This window comes from Mustela erminea, chromosome 5, assembly GCF_009829155.1.
Source record: "Mustela erminea isolate mMusErm1 chromosome 5, mMusErm1.Pri, whole genome shotgun sequence".
NCBI classification, from domain to species: Eukaryota; Metazoa; Chordata; class Mammalia; order Carnivora; family Mustelidae; genus Mustela; species Mustela erminea.
The window spans coordinates 72,205,921-72,223,577 of NC_045618.1; the positions used below are offsets into that span (position 1 = coordinate 72,205,921).

Genomic DNA, 17,657 nt, shown 5'->3' on the forward strand with positions numbered 1-17,657 from the left:
GTCTGGACAAGAACTGCCCCCCAAAATACCATTTTTCAATGTATATTACTTATTTTTAGTTTAAAAAAAACACATATTTTAAAAAATATTTACCTCCTATAAAATGCCAGAAAAAAAATATATATTCTTATTCACCAAGAGTGAACTCTAATGTAAGCTATGGACTTTGGGTGATGATATGTCAACATAAGTTTGTCAATTATAATAAATGTACCACTATGGCACTAGATATGGATAGTGGGATATATGGATACCTTGTCATCTGTGTGGACAGGATATATATGGGAATTCTATACTTTGTGCTCAGTTTTGCTGTGAAACTGAAGCTGTGCTAAAGAAATAAAGTCTATTTTAAAAATTTTACCTATTATAGGGGGTGGCTCCATTGGTTAAGAAACTACCTTCAGCTCAGGACATGATCCTGGATCAAATACCACATCGGGCTTCCTGCACAGCAGGGATTCTGCTTCTCCCTCTGACCTCTCTTCTCCTCATGCTCTCTCTCTCTCAAATAAATAAATAAAAAAATTCTTTAAAAAAAATTTACCTATTATAAAATGCCAGAAAAATATTTTTTACTTTTTGCATTAAAAAATAAAAATTGGGGGTGATTGGGTGGTTCATTGGGTTAAAGCCTCCGCCTTCGGCTTGGCTTGGGTCATGATCCCAGGGTCCTGGGATTGAGCCCTGCATCTGGCTCTCTGCTCAAAGGGGAGTCTGCTCCCTCCCCACCCCCTGCCTGCCTCTCTGCCTACTTGCAATCAGTCTGTCAAGTAAATAAATAAATATATAAATAAAATAAAATAAAAATCGGGTGCCTGGGTGGCTCAGTGGGTTAAGCCTCTGCCTTTGGCTCGGGTCATGATCTCAGGGTCTTGGGATGGAGGCCTGCACTGGGCTCTCTGCTCAGCGGGGAGCCTGCCTCCCCCGCTCTCTCTGCCTGCCTCTCTGCCTGCCTCTCTGCCTACTTATGATCTCTCTCTCTCTCTCTATCTGTCAAATAAATAAATCTTTAAAAAAAAATTTAAGGGGCGCCTGGGTGGCTCAGTGGTTAAAGCCTCTGCCTTCAGCTCATGTCATGATCCCAGGGTCCTGATCGAGCCCCACATCGGGCTCTCTGCTCAGCGGGGAGCCTGCTTCCCCCTCTCTCTCTGCCTGCCTCTCTGCCTACTTGTGATCTCTGTCTGTCAAATAAATAATAAATAAAATCTTTATTAAAAATTTTTTTAAAATCAATAATCAAAATAATGTGTTCACTTATCCTAAAATTGTACTTAAGATGTTTCCCTCAGGAAGCATGAATTATGAAGAAAAAAAATTATAGAGGGAAACTGTACAAGCAAAAAAGGAAAAGTATCAAAGCTCAGAGAAGTCTTCAGTATCCTAGGACAACAACAACAACAATAGTAAAATTGTCTTCTACACAAACTTAAATTAACAGAATTTATGTTTACATTAAGCATTTAAGTACCTGATAAGTATGAGACTACTTAGAAGTCTTCAGGGCCTGGAAAAAACAGGTTACTGAAAGAAGGGAGAAATGTTGCCTCTGTAACATTATTTGTTATTGGATTTGCACCACAAGTAAAAAATTGTTATGTGACTGAAGGAAGCACAGTTTTTATAATAACTGACATTCTCAAAGTTTATTGACAATAACCTTATTTCTCTTATAACTTCTGTGCTATGTTTCTTGGACAAAATTCCCCTAGATTAGGCTGTTTAATATCTATATTAAATTCTAATTTTAGAGAATATGCTGGAATAAGAGTCCCTAAGGAGCGGTAAAATATGTTGTACAATGATGACTTTCAGTACTCTGTAAATACAGCAGTTTGGGTAATATGAATTTAATGGCAGTTGAATTTCTGTTTATAAAAGGACTGATCTATAGAAAATACCCAGAGAACAGATTATTTCATTTATACTGAAGCAAAGACTGCTGGACACCACTCTCTAGTCTGTGGTTGTAGATCATCACGCAGTTTTAACACTAATAGTTATAATTATAGCTGATACTTCTTAAGCTCGGCACTCAGTGATGAGCCTGACACGGGGCTTGATCCCATGACTCTGAGATCATGACCTGAGCCAAAATCAAGAGGCAGATGCTTAACCTACTGAGCCACCCAAGCACCACAATGCTTATATATTTTTATTTTTTATTTTTTTAGATTTTTTTTTATTTGACAGAGATGACAAGTAGGCAGAGAGGCAGAGAGAGGGGGGAAGCAGGCTCCCCAAGAGTAGAGAGCCTGATGCGGGGCTCGATCCCAGGACTCTGAGATCATGACCTGAGCCGAAGGCAGAGGCTTCACCCACTGAGCCACCCAGGCACCCTAATGCTTATGTACTTTTAATCAAAGTAAAAATACTTCCATCAAAGTATGTGTTTAGTACTGATTTGTTAAGGTAAATCTATAGTGTAAGAATGGGGTGAAAAGACAGATATTTATAGTTTTATGGTTAATAGACAATTTGAGTCCTGGTTCTGCTGCCAATAACTATGTGGCCAGGAAACCTATTTTGTCTCTCTAAACTTCACTTTCCTGATAAATGGAGGTAATATCTACCTCATAGTATCACCAATTTCCTGAGATAACAGTATGCTATATTGAACACAGTGTCTGGCATACAATAAACATCATTATGTAGTACATAATTCTACTGATCCTTAATAAGCCAAAGTGACTTTGAAATTCTCAGCAGCCTAGAATCTTGTGGTTTTGAATCCTAGCTGCACACTGAACAAACTGGAGAGCTTCAAAAACAAACAGCAGCAACAACAATAATAAAACAGAAACAAAACTTATGTACCAATCCAATGCTAGGTATTACATTCTTTTAAAAGCTCCCCAGGCAATTTTAATGTGCAACCAGGATTGAGAACTACCGTTCTAGTTGGAAGCTTAATACCACACAAAGGGAGAAAATGAAGATTATTAGGCAAGGGGGCCCATACAAAGAAAGGTTAGGTAATGCTAGCAAAGCAGAGACACACTGCAACATATGTACACTGACTGGAGTTGTGTTTTCAGTTATAAACATGGATTTGCATATACCCATTTGTAATATCTAACTGAGTTAGAGGTGGTTGTCATATGGGGGCTATGGACATTCTGGGGACTCAGTGAAGATTTCCAAGAATAAGCACGAACCTGCTCTGAATCATCTGAGTGGTGAATGATAATCAAGGTTTATTGATTATCATTATAATTTTAATTATATCATTATAATTATAATTTCAATTTCTTATTCATATTTGCAATTATAACTTATATTTATTGTTTTGCTAGTCTTTAAATACCCTGACTTTAATAGTTCTGGGCTCATTTATAATAGTAAAAACAGATGACACTTTCATGTTGCATGCACAGTGTCTCTGAGGCCTAGGGTATCAACAGAAGTTGACAGAGGTTTATACAACAAGCAAATACCAAGAGGCATGCTCAACTCAAAAAGATTTGTCCTATAATACCAAGTACTGTATTCACATTTCCTTTTTTTTTTTTTTTTTAAGATTTTATTTATTTGATAGACACAGTGAGAGAGGGAGAAACAGGCTTCCTGCTGAGCAGGGAGCCTGATGCAGGGCTCGATCCCAGGTCTGATCTCAGGGTCCTGGGATGGAGCCCAGCATGGGCTCTCTGCTCAGCGGGAAGCCTGCTTCCCCCTCTCTCTCTGCTTGCCTCTCTGCCTACTTGTGATCTCTCTCTGTGAAAGCAAGCAAGCAAGCAAGCAAGCAAGAAAGAAAGAGAGTTCCTGGTTCTACAGCTTTATTTGCATTTAGTTTTTTTTTTTTTTTAAGATTTTATTTATTTATTTGTTAGAGAGAGTGAGTACAGGCAGACAGAGTAGCAGGCAGAGGCAGAGGGAGAAGCAGGCTCCCCGCTGAGCAGGGAGCCCGAAGTGGGACTCGATCCCAGGATGCTGGGATCATGACCTGAGCTGAAGGCAGTTGCTTAACCAACTGAGCCACCCAGGCGTCCCTGCATTTAGTTTTTAAAACTGTTTCAGTTTTATGGTTGTACTGGAGCTAGAGGAATAAGGAAATTGCACGAGGTTCATTTTTCTACATTGTAATAAAAAACATGTTGGCTGATTCAAACAATATTTTTTTTCCTTAAACATTTGTGGGGAGTCTTAGAAGAGAAACTACATGTATTCAAATACCAACTCTATTATGTAATGAAGAGGCTTTAAACTTTTTATAATAAATCTTGAATCTCTCTCTCTCCCTGATACTATCTTTAAGTTAGCAAAGTCTTGTACTTTCTAAACATATGACAGAGATCCTAAAATTGAGACAAGTCCATCATGATAGAACATGTGATGAGACACTGATGAGACAGTTCATTAGTGATTTTTTTCTTCACCTGCATCTTAAAGTCAATCTCAATGTCAAGTTTATGCAGATTTTAATATTGTAAGTCTACTATTTTTAGAATCATTTTAATTGCATTGAAGTCAATACAGCATTTTGTTTATACTGTAATTTCTGAGTCATAAATACTTTCATGTTGCTCACCTCAATTATTTTCACAACTTCTCTGATGAAACATTAAAGAAGTATCAGAAAAAGTCTAGACAGATTATGTGACAGCAGCAAAAATATACAGAAAATCTCCAGAAACAACGTATCTTAGTCCTACTTCATTCAGTACGTACTTCCCTAGTGCTCACTCACTGCCTCTGCTGAGTCAACTGCAGATCTTATTACCAATTTTTCTTCAACTTTTTTTTTGGCTAACAATTGAAACAAAAATGTCCTGGGTAAGTCCTCTGTGATGTCTTAAAGATTTAGAAATGGGTTAATCCTAAATGTCATTATTATATCTGATCATAATTTGAAAACATTGAAAATATTGTAGTATTTTAAAAAGTCTACTTTTCCACAATTTTACTACCTTCCAATAAAAAAATTTTAAGAGATTATACTACTAAGTGTGGTAGTTAAACTTTTAAATATTGCTGAAATGAACATAAGAAGCTATTAAGATATATCAAGAAAAAAGAAGTTGTAGAACACTGCTATATAAAAATGCATAGGGGCGCCTGAGTGGCTCAGTGGGTTAAAGCCTCTGCCTTCAGCTCGGGTCATGATCTCGGGGTCCTGGGATCGAGCCCCACATCGGGCTCTTTGCTCAGCAGGGAGCCTGCTTTCCTTCCTCTCTCTGCCTGCCTCTCTGCCTACTTGTGATCTCTGCCAAATAAATAAAAATAAAATATTAAAAAAAAATGCATAATACTGGGAGAGTTATACAACGATCTTAATGATCTACAGAAAAATACCTCAGACATATACCAAACTGCTCTTTATAGTTAACTCAGGGGCTGTGAGACAGAATTATGGGGAGTCATTTACTTCTTAAGATTATGGTTCTCCAATTGAGCAAATAAAAATAAAGGATGCTGGTTAAATTTGAATTTCAGTATAAAATGTAATTACATTAAAAAATTAAGTCATTTGGGGCGCCTGGGTGGCTCAGTGGGTTAAGCCTTCAGCTTGGGTCATGATCTCAGGGTCCTGGAATTGAGCCCCACATCGGGCTCTCTGCTCAGCAGGGAGCCTGCTTCCCCTCTCTTTCTCTGCCTGCCTCTCTGGCTACTTGTGATCTCTGTCTGTCAAATAAATAAATAAAATATAAAAAAAATTAAGTCATTTATCTGAAATTCAAATGTAACTGAAGATTCTGTATTTTGTTAGAAACACGGCTGAATAAACCTATGTAATAGAGGTCTACCATCTGAATTTAGATGTTTATAATGCTGCAGATCAGAAAGGAGAGAAGATCTACACTGCTAGCTCTGAAGATGGAGGAAGGGACCATGAGCCAAGGATTATGGGAGGCCTCTAGAAACTTGAAAAGTCAAGGAGACAGAGTTTGGTGTGTGTCCCCTAGGAAGCACAGAACTTTGGACCCATTTTAAACTTCTGAAACTACAGAACTGTGAAAGGAGAAATTTGTGTTGTTTTAAGCCATAAAGGTGTGGTAATTTCTTATAGCAGCAATCTGATCCTAACACAAGTATCATCTCCTGTGTATATTTTCATAGATTCTGACTCATGTGGCTTACATATTTAACAAGAAAGCTCTATATGCCTCTGACACAGGTGATCTCTGAAATACAGTGAGAAACGGCACATTAGATCATACATCAAAATGAATACCTTGAAAAAGAGCCACATGTACAATATGCAGGCATACCTCAGAGATATTGCAGGTTCACCTCCAGACTACCACAATAAAGCAAATATTGCAATAAAGTCAATTAAATTTTTGGGCTTCTCAGAAGTTATCTTTACGCCATACCGTAGTCTGTTAAGTATGCAACAATTTTACGTCTAAAAAAGCAATGTATATACCTTAATTTAAAAAATACTTTATTGCTAAAATATGCTAACCATCTCCTGAGCTTTTAGGGAATTCATCTTTTTGATGTTGGAGGGTCTTTCCTCGATATTGGTGACTACCAACTGACTGGGGTGGGTAGTTGAAGTTGGGGTGCTGTGGCCATTTGTTTAAAAAGTAAGACAGTAAACTCTGCCACAACAATTGACTCTTTCGTTCATGGGAGAACCATGTGCTCTGTAGCACATGGTTCTGATAACATTTTACCCACAGTAGTACTTCCTTCTAAATGGGAGTCAATCCTTTCTAACCTTGCTGCTGTTTTATTGACTAAGTTTATTTTGTATTACAAATCCTCTTTCATCATTTCAACAATCTTCAACAAGAACAGATTCCATCTCAAGAAACTACTTTCTTTGCTCATCCATAAGAAGCAACTCCTCATGAAAGTTTTATCATGAGACTGCGGCGATTCAAATGATAATAATGAAAAAGTTTGAAATACTTCAAGAATCACTAAAATGTGATGTAGAGATGAAGTGAGTAAATGCTTGGAAAAATGGTGCCAAGAGAACTGCTCACCGCAAGGTTGCCACAAACTTTCAATCTGTAAAAAACACAGTATCTGCAAAGCTCATTAAGTAAAGCACAATAACATAAGATATGCCTGTAATTTTAAGATGGAAACTAGCAGAATATTCAGTATGTATTTATTTGACCTACAGAATAATGAGAATTTTCTCAGCCTGGAAACAGAAAAATACACACAAAGGAAAAGAATGCCGGATTAAATTGTATAAAACCTAAATATTCCTGAAAAAATGAAAAAATAGAAGTGGAAATGTTTTTATAATATATAGTTGACAAAGTCTTCCTTGTTTCTACTGCATTCATTATTCTATATGCTATTTTAATTAAACTACTGTTATTTCAAAAGTTAAATGAAAAGAGAAAAAGAAGGCACATAATGTGAAATAAAAAGAATAAACACAGAGAAGAATGCTTACTCTCTCTCAAGAGTAGGTTTAAACAAAGGAATAAAAATTAAAATCATATTGAAAATCCATGTTATAGGGGTGCCTGGATGGCTCAGTTCATTAAGCGTCTGCCTTGGGCTCAGGTCATGATCTCCAGGTCCTGGGATCAAGCCCCACATGGGGCTTCCAGCTCAGCGGGGAGTCTGCTTCTTTCTCTCCCTCTGCTTCTCCCCCTGCTTGTACTCTCTCTGCCTCTCTCTCTCAAATGAGTAAATAAAATCTTAAAAAAAAAAAAAAAGAAGAAGAAGAAGAAGAAAAAAAGAAAATCTATGTTATAGTTACTATAGTAGGAAGTTTAGGGGTACCTGAGTGGCTCAGTCGGTTGAGTGTCTTACTTTGGCTCAGGTTGTGATCTCGAGGTCCTAGGATAGAGCCTGGTGTGGGGCTCCCCAAGCAGCAGGCAGTCTGCTTGTCCCTCTGCCCCTCCCCCGATCCTGTGCTCTCTTTCAAGTAAATAAAATCTTTTTTTAAAAAAGAGCAAACTTTAAAAAAAACTTTTTTAAATTTACCAATGGAAAATGGTTTGAGTGATGTCAACATGGTAAAATATTCTACAGCCATTAAAATAACTTATAGAGGAAAATGTATGATAAAGTCCAAGTTAAATAGCAACATATACAATTTTATATTTACAATTTTTTCAATAATGTATAAACTTGTATAAAGATGACCTGTATCAATGACAATATAAACAGTTTTTTTAAAACCTTGCTAATTTTTAATATTTCACTTCTTAAATAAGAGCAAGTTAGAGAAAGTATTACTTATCTTTTACTTTCAGCATCATTTCAGAAAAGAAAAAGTCATTTATTAACCAAAAATTGGAAAGCATGATCACAGAAAAGGACAGTCCCTCTTGAGAAGGGCTGACATCTTTGCCATGGACAAATGAAAAGCTAATGTTAGACTGAGGAAAGCCTTTGGGAACCAAGGTAGTAAGCTGAAAGCTATCTGACTTCAATGTCTGTGTGAGTAGTAACCAAGAGCCTAACTAATGGGTTCCTTCCCCTTCCTTTCCACTGCATCTACCTCAATCAGTCTGAGAAGCTTATCTATCATTTGAGGGGGCAATGGTGAGAAGGGTAGAGATCATGTTTCACAAAAGTGGAAAAAGGCCAATTCTTAAAAAGGGGGCAAAGGACCAGAAGTCTATGAGAATGATAGTTTGCCAGAGAAAAAAAAATGAGATGATGTAATAACACCAAGAAAGAATACCCACTAGTTCTAGTGATTCAACCAGTTGAAGCAGGCAGACAATGCCACCCTTGTAACCATTTATTTGTGCAAGTGAAATTCATTCATTAACCTCTGTGCAAATGTGGGGAGATCAATTTAGAATGGAAAATTACAGTTTAATTGTAAATGGCTATCGTAAGGATATCACCTCACTATAAACGTGGTGAGAACTGAAACAATACTCTGATTTTTTCCTCAAAGCAGTTTCATATTGCCTTATTCCCCCTTTAAAATGGTTAACTCTGCCAAAGGCACTATTCTTTGATAAAGATAATAATCAAGCAGTAGGATTTAATGCTAATGTAATACTTTTAATTAATGTTTTATTGGATGACTCTGTGGTCATTATCGTCAACTTTAGTCAGACAAGTATAGAATACTTCCTAGAACCAGATTATACTGGTTTTGGTTCAGCCAATTCACACACAATTAGAACTATAGTCAACTGAACATAACTATTATGATCAAGCAATTATTTGTTGTATTTTTCCAAAATCATCTGGTTAGAAAATAAATTTACTTCTCAGCTTTCACTCCACATTTCACTTAGATCTTTTCCCTAAATTTTGATATCTAAATAACAGACCTTAATAACATTTATATTTATAAAAGATCTTGAAATTCACAGATCTCTCAATAAAACAAAAATCTAATGAAAAAAATGTTCCAGCTACTTGAAAAAAAAAAAAAAATCCATGTACTAGAAGCCAGAAGACCGGATTCTAATTTTGGCTTTGTAATAAACTAGCCCCAAGACCTTGGGAAAGGTCAATTAAACTCTGTGACCCTCAACAAACTGACTTATAAAATGAAGGTATCTGAAATAGTTGTCCCCTCCCAATTTAAACAGTACCTGACTCTACTTGTGCCAATTTTTGGAGTTAAAAAATACTATCCCATTTACAACTAGTCCCACTTTGGCCATAAGCACTGACCCTGCTACATCTAGTCAACCACAAACTAAAATCAGTCATAGGGTTGCTGGTGAGAGTACAAAACTTACCCCAAGTCCAGATATTTTTGCATTTTTTTGACTTTCAAACTTAGAATCATATATGCCTCCCCCTTTTTCCTTTGTCCCCAATAAAGCATCAGTGACAAGGTTTGACTTCTATTAACAACCTCCTATACCTGATCCCTCACCATTCCTAGTTTAGCTGGTACATCAGATACATAAAAGAGAGTAATGAGAGATGAGCTGAAAAAGAACCCTATCTACTTTGTTCACTTCTCTCATTACTGCCTTTATGCATCCAATGCTCTGACCAAACTGATCTACTCATTCTCTCCTAGAGCCACCTCAAGATATCCCACCCTCTGCATTCCAATGAATTATACTTAGAATTCCTCCTGTTTCCAGCGGTCCTATCCTGGCAGGCCTCATAGCCCTACTCAGTCGTTTTAATCCTCGTCTCCAGCAATGCCAATATTTTTAAAGCCATGCCATAGAAAAACCTTGCAGTAAAGAGGTAATACATCTGTTCATCTGTGCATCAGGAGAGCACTACAACTCTCCTAACATTCCTACTGCTTTTCTGGTCTTCAGATATCTCGGTAATTATCAATAATTCTCCCAAATTATAACCAGTGACTCAAAAAATCACCTTAACTTTTAGAAAACTGCCTATTAAAGATTAAAATCTCACCACTTATGTAATGTTTTTAAAACATCCTTTGGCAGACTTCTAAAATTTTCTTCATAAAGGTCTTAAATATTTCTATTGTGTTCATCCAAGATTAGATTTGTTTGTTGCTCTTGTGCATGGGATTTTTCTCTGTACATTCTCCCCCCCATTGCATTTTCTAACATAATTTCTACTCATATGGAGTTAAAAATGTAACCTTACCACTTGATAAAAGTTCTACAGATTAGAGGTGCCTTGCTGGCTGAGCTGGCAGAGCATTCAACTCAGGGTCATAAATTCAAGCCCCACTTAAAAAGAAAGTTCTACAGATAAAAATTTAGGGCACAGGATGGGGAGATGGGCGAAAGAGATGGACGGCTTATTAGGATGAGCTCTGAGTAATGTACAGTGTTAAATCACCCAATTGTACACTTGAAACTAATGTAACACTGTACGTTAATTTTATTGGAATAAAAAAAGAAAAGAGGGGTGGCTGAGTGGCTCAGTTGGCTAAGCATGCCACTCTTGATTTCAGCTCAGGTCATAATCTTAGAGTCCTGGGATTAATCCCCAGGTCAGGATGGGTGTTCAGCAGGGAGTCCTCTTCAAGGTTCTCTCCTCCTCCCTCTACCCCTCCTGTTCTCCCCAACAAAATAAATAAATAAACCTTTAAATAAATAAATGAGGCATAAAATAATGAGATTACCTCTATTTCAGTTTAAACACATAATTCATCATTGGGGCTTATCCATCTCATTTGATCCCATTATACCCTCCCAGGGCTTTTTATTCTTTTTTCAAGAGTTCATTGCACCTTATGCTTTCCCTTCCTAAAACTTAACACAAACAAAATTAAATCATTATTTGCATCTCTCCTCTAACCCATCAAGCTCCACAAGAACAAGTTGGTCCTGTTGCCCAGCCTCGCTGCTTGGCATGAACAAGCACTAGAACACTTGTGGAAATAATGAATGATCAATGTTCCATTAGATCTTGTTTTCTTGTTATTTCAGCTTATTTCTGATTTAAGTGGTAAAAGTTTGCTATTACCCTTTTCAGATAATAATTTTGTTCTTTGCCTGGGTTTAATATTTTAACTGCCAACTAGTATTGTTTTCTTTTGTTTTCAAATTTGAAAAGTCGAAATTGGAAATAAAATTCTACAAATGTATCAGCTGACACACTGTCCTAAACCTATTTAGAATCTCAACTTTCTTTGCTTCCTAAAGCGGGTCTTAATTTAGTCAATAAGGACCTAGTCTCTGCCCTCTTTTGTACTGAAAAAGTTTTGTTGTTTTTGTTTTTAATGACCTTTATCAATATAAATCTTTTTAAAATTTTTAAAGTAAACATTTTTAAGTAAACTCTACGCCCAACATGGGGCTCAAACTCATGACCCTGAGATCAAGGGTTACTCTACCTACTGAGTTAGGCAGGTGCCTCAATATAATTCTCTTAAATGAACAAGGAAATATTTGTTTTTAAAACAATGAAACTGAGTTAGGTAATCACTAAATCTCTAGCCTAGAGCAAAAACATTTAAACTGTCAAAAATAAGAGACAGAGAGCCTTTTGAGTTCTAATTTCTCTAGTGATTATCGGAATTTTGCCTTTTTTTCCCAGGGATTTATAGACCGAATTCATCATAACAATCTACTGGCTGCTTACATGATAAATTGGGGGCAGCTTAAACTCTAGAAAAGAAAGCTATATTTTAAGTAACTTTGAAAACAGTTTAGAAGGTAAGAGTTGAAAAAAAGAAGTTTCTACCAATATAAAACATCAGTGAAATCTACTTCTTCTCCCAAAGGCAATGTGGAGCTCAAGCTACTGTGCTGCCTTTAAGTAGAGGACAGTCTGATGAGGATGCTACAGGTACATCTAATTCAAGGTGATGTGATAAATGATAACAGGGGTAGATGAGCATATGTTCAGGAAGAAACTCAATCTTGGAAATCAGAGGAAGCTCTCAGAGGACTTAAGATTTAAAATGTAAGAATTAAAACTAATCAGCATTATTGCGGAAACTTCCATTTGTCTTGCTTCCTTCAAGTTCAGGCTGCCAGAACTGTGCTTTAAGCCATACCACATCACGGCACAGAGCTACATAGATTTTATTCATTTGTTCTTACCTGCACTAACCCTATATAAATTTTCTATGTTCTGCATAAACCATTAGGCCTAATTCATCACTGTTTTAGAGCCTGAAAAATGCTCAAGTAGCAAATATTTTCCTCTTCGTTGTCCTTTGTGGGAATATTCCTGATTATATAGTATTATCACTCCACACATCAGAAAGAATCATGAGGGGGGAAAAACTGAGAAAACAGCGTCAGAGAGGAAACAAAGTACTGTCTCTCAAAACCACCCTGTGCTAAAAAAACAAAACAATTTCTAAAATTAATGTTTTTATCCAATGTCTAAAACCAAGACATGTTCAATAATTTTTGTTTAAGACATGTTCAATAATTTTTACAACCTAAGAGAATTTATGAACCTCTGGATATTTTCCACAAATCAGGTGTGTATAAGCACAAACCCATATTCTAGGGTTTTTTCCTAGAATACTCCAAACTGAAAAATACTGGCATAGAGCAATCTCTTTTTGTTCTTTGTCTGTGTGGAATTTTTTTTTTTTTTTTAAAGGAAAAGTGATTAGGGTAAGTATGTTTCCCCCATTCCACCACCTCCTCCACAAGTACATCAATGCAATGCAATCAGATAAAACCAGGATATTTATTTCTGAAATGGTTCTCCACCTATCTTTTTTGTCAGTTGCAAAAAAGTCTCTGGACCCAAAGCAGAAGCTAACTAGTTTGGTAGTACTAAGGAACATATTAACAGTGATAAAATGGAATACACTTGGAAAAGATGGTCTTTTCTTTACACCTGTTTGTTCTTTAATTCTCAACAAGCTAAACTGTATCATCAGCAAGTTGGAGAGCTATATAACAGAAGTTTATGTAGGAATCACAAAATCTTAGCACTTGATGAAAATATGGAAAACAGGATGGGAACTCAAATTATACCTCTCTCCTAAAAGAATGTTAAATTATGACCACTCAAAGTAATGAAAAGTCTGCAGTCAGTTGAAATTTTGTGTACTTATTAAAATGACTGAAGAGCATTTTCTGAACATTTTGGCTTGGAAGTTTGAGTTTTCAAAATTTAGTCCTGCATCAATAACTTTTTCTCTCTTATAAAAAATATAAGTTTTTATATTTCAACACAGTTACATTCATCATGTATGGATGATATTTATTTATTTATTTGACAGAGAAATAACACAAGTAGGCAGAGAGGCAGGCAGAGAGAGAGGAAGAAGCAGGTTCCCTGCCAAGCAGAGAGCCCGATGCAGGACTCGATCCCAGGACTCTGAGATCATGACCTGAGCCGAAGGCAGAGCTTAACCCACTGAGCCACCCAGGCGCCCCAATGTATGTGATGATATTTAATTTTTGGCTCTCAGGCAGCTGGCTTGTCCCTTGTCATTAATAGGGTGTCAAATACCAGGTCACCCTTACCCTAATCCTAGCTGAGGGACTCAAAAGAAAAATCAGAAAAAAGTTACTTCCTAGAAAACCACTCCCTAGTGGATTCAGCAACTCTAGTTAGTCAGCTCAGCGTCTGTGCTACTTGTGTGTACGTGCACACACATGCACACACACACACACACACCCCGAAGATATTACATTGAACAATATTTTTTTCTGCCTTCCCTTATTTACCTTTCTATATTACCCATTATTTCCTTACTATTCTTGATATTCTCTTTCTCCAGAAACTCAGAAATGTACTTCTCTATGAACCCTCTGCCCTTTCTTCTGCCCAAATCCCATTATTTCCATGACTCTCTAGATCACAAAGTATTAGAAAACTGAGAAAACTAAAATTATATCAACATATGTGAAGATCAGGGGAAAAGTCTAAAAAACTACACTTAAAATCCTCATAATTCCAAAATGTAGAAAAATTTTAATGGGTTTATTATAAAAATTTCATTTTATTGAGTGTTAACTCAGTGCCACTAACCTAAGTAGTTTTTCTTAAACTATTTCATTTAAATTCCACAATTACCCTATGGTCTTCTTATATTGACTAGGAAACTACTGTTCAAAGAGGTGAAATTGTGCCCAATATTGCTAAAAAAAAAAAAAAAAAAAAAATCAGGGGTGCCTGTGTGGCTCAGTTTGTTAAGTATGTGACTCTTGATTTGGCTCAGGTCATGATCTTGGGGCTGTGGGAGAGAGCTCTGCGCTGGCTCTGTGCTCAGTGTGGAGTCTAGTTGTCCTCCCTCTGCTACTTCCCCTGTTCTCTTTCTCTCCCTCAAATAATAAATAAAATCCTTAAAAAAAAAAACATACAGAATAGATAAGCTACCCCAAATCTGAACGCCCCACCAAAATCTCAAAATATTAAGAAAACAGAAATCGATTTAGATTTTAATGGCCAATAATTAGCAATGTCATGTTAAATAACAGAGATATATATACAGCTGATTGGCTTTCCCTCTCCTATTCAGGGTGACAAGAAGCTAAGGGCACAATCTGAAGCCCAACTATCTATGAGCTTTATATCCTACTCCATCTTGACTACTTCCTATAATTTATAATGTCTATGTGTTTATCATAAAGCTTCTAATTCAAATCCTTTGATGTTCAGAAGTCTTTGAATGAATAAAATTGAGAAGAACAGCAAAGAGACAAGAAGATATTTCTAGTTTCTCAAATAATGGCCATCATGCTACCACTTTTAGCCTTATCACTAAGGATTATATAATCAGATTCAAGCAATACTGCACTGACTACATTTTTAAAACCTGGGTTTTTGTTTTTAGATATAGCAACATCTGAAGATTTAAAAAAAATAGTAAGATTTACTAGTCTTCCAAGCAATACAGTGTATGCAACAGTATGTAGCTAAATAAAAACGCCTGAAAGAAAGTTGTCAAGACTAAACTTCCCTGCTCAGCTATGACAGTCAAATCATTTTGGGATTCAGAATATGAATAAGTAATGGAATTTCTTCAAGGAAGAGGGAGAGCCACCCCCCCCCCAAAAAAACCAAAGAAACAGGAAAAAAACAATAACAACATTGTATCATATAGCACTTAAGCACATATACAGGAATCAAACATTTGGGATAATATTTGAAGTAGGAATGATTACAGGAGACCTGGAGAGAAAAAGAAAAATTCAAGTTGTCACCCCTTATTGAGGTTTTAAGTTACAGAATCTTTAGAATTGCATATAAGACGTTACATATTATTGCCTGGTGATTTCAAAATAAAGAGAAACAACATTACTTAAAATCAGTTATATCAATCATTGCCTCTGATAAATATTAGTCAGTGGCCAAGACAAAACAGAAACCACTATTTTCAAGAACTGAACTATTTTTCTACTTCATAAAAGTATAGCCAATTTAAAGATTTGACATAGAATAAGACAATAAAAATTGTACTATCTACTAATAGATGAATTTGAAAGTTGAACTATGCTATCGATATTATTATATTTGACCAGACTATAAACATCACTTATTATCTTGAGGTTTTGATACTGGACAGGAACTTTCAGATGTTCCAGTATAAAATACATCTTTTAGTTACTGAGTCCAGAATAAAATCTGAGATTCTGACAAGACTATTCCTCCTGCCTCGCAATGGCAAAGCTTTTGTGTAACACAGCAGTAGACTCTACTTTCTTGCCACTATTATGTTCCTTTATCTTTTCCAGCATACGAATGAAGCCAGCCTGCTCTTGGGAAGTCTATTAATTCTCAAGAAGATGAAACAAGACGGAAAAGTAGCAAATCAAATCAAGCACAACTTGGTTTTTGTGGTTCTATTGTAAAAAATAAGAATAGTGATTGATGAGAATGATAGCTCAAGATAATGGAAATGACTAAAATAACTTCTCTGTGGGTAGTTATATTTAATGAACTTGGATTCTCCTATCATCCTCTGCCTCCAAACCCATGGCCCCTCACAGATCTTCTTTTGTACATGAGTGCTTTATACTGGAGGATATCAAGTCCAAAGAATATAATAGATTTCTTTATTTTGCTATAATTTTTCTGAAGTTTTTATTTAAGTAATCTCTACATCCAATGTGGGGCTTGAACTCACAATCCTGAGATCAACAGTTGCTTGCTCTTCCAACCGAGGCAGCTAGGTGCCCCTATTATGCTACAATTTTTATGATAACTCCTGTCAAGTTCAAGTTTTGGGGTATACCCAACAAACTGAAAAAACTAAGAAATGCAACATGCAGGTTCATATGAAACACTTTAATGTTTAGGGACAATTTATAAACTTGACTACTTTTTGAAGGCTTTAACATATGTATCATTAACACAAACATATGTATCATTAAAAATAATCAGTGATGGGCACCAAAGCATGAGATATATTTTGAGTTCTTTCCAAAGAAAAGAAATATCTCTTCTCATTTATCAAATCATGTTACCACTGACTGCTAAGCCTACTTAACCACTGACTGCTAAGCCTACTTAATGACAGGAACTTCTTGAATTATTTTTTTCTTAAGATTTTATTTATTTGAGAGAGAGACAGTGAGAGAGAGCATGAGAAGGGAGAAGGTCAGAGGGAGAAGCAGACTCCCCATGAAGCTGGGAGCCCAATGTAGGACTCAATCCCGGGACTCCAGGATCATGACCTGAGCTTAATGCAGTTGCTTTACTAACTGAGCCACCCAGGTGCCCCAATGACGAATACTTCTTGAAAGAGATAAGATATAAAGCTCTAATATCAATTTTATTTATTTATTTATTTATTTATTTAAAGATTTTATTTATTTACTTGAGAGAGAGTGAGAGAGAGCATGAACGAGGAGAAGGTCAGAGAGAGAAGCAGACTCCCCGTGGAGCTGGGAGTCCGATGCGGGACTCGATCCGGGGACTCCAGGATCATGACCTGAGCCGAAGGCAGTCGTCCAACCAACTGAGCCACCCAGGCGTCCCTCTAATATCAATCTTAAATTTATATTATATTCATTTTATTCATTAAACATAAATCACTGAGTGAATTAAAAAGGAGCCAGTTACACAGCCAGGTGAAAATGAATAAGCCACAGAAAATTGTTCATAAATGGGCAATATGCTATTAGTCTTCTGTTCTGCTTTAATTAATTTAAAAGAATCATTAGCTAAACCGACTATGTCAACTCTCTGTGAGAATATGTAGAAAACTTTTAAGATATTTTAAAACTTTCGCACTTTCAATCAGTTGGATAAACTGGTTTTTCCAGGTCTCATAAAACAAAATCGTAACCCATATTCTGTTCAATTATTACAAATATTTAATTAGTAAGGTTTAATTTAATAAGATTTTACTATATTTGCAGTATTAAGACAGATACAGAATTATTACATTTTAGAGGCTT

The 17,657-nt window shown here is 36.2% G+C and overlaps 1 protein-coding gene across 8 annotated transcripts in view; it reads right to left on the minus strand.

Annotated features, from left to right (window-relative positions):
• FAM214A (family with sequence similarity 214 member A) overlaps nucleotides 1-17,657 on the minus strand; it is a 92,903-nt gene that overhangs the window by 49,173 nt on the left and 26,073 nt on the right. The window lies entirely within an intron of this gene.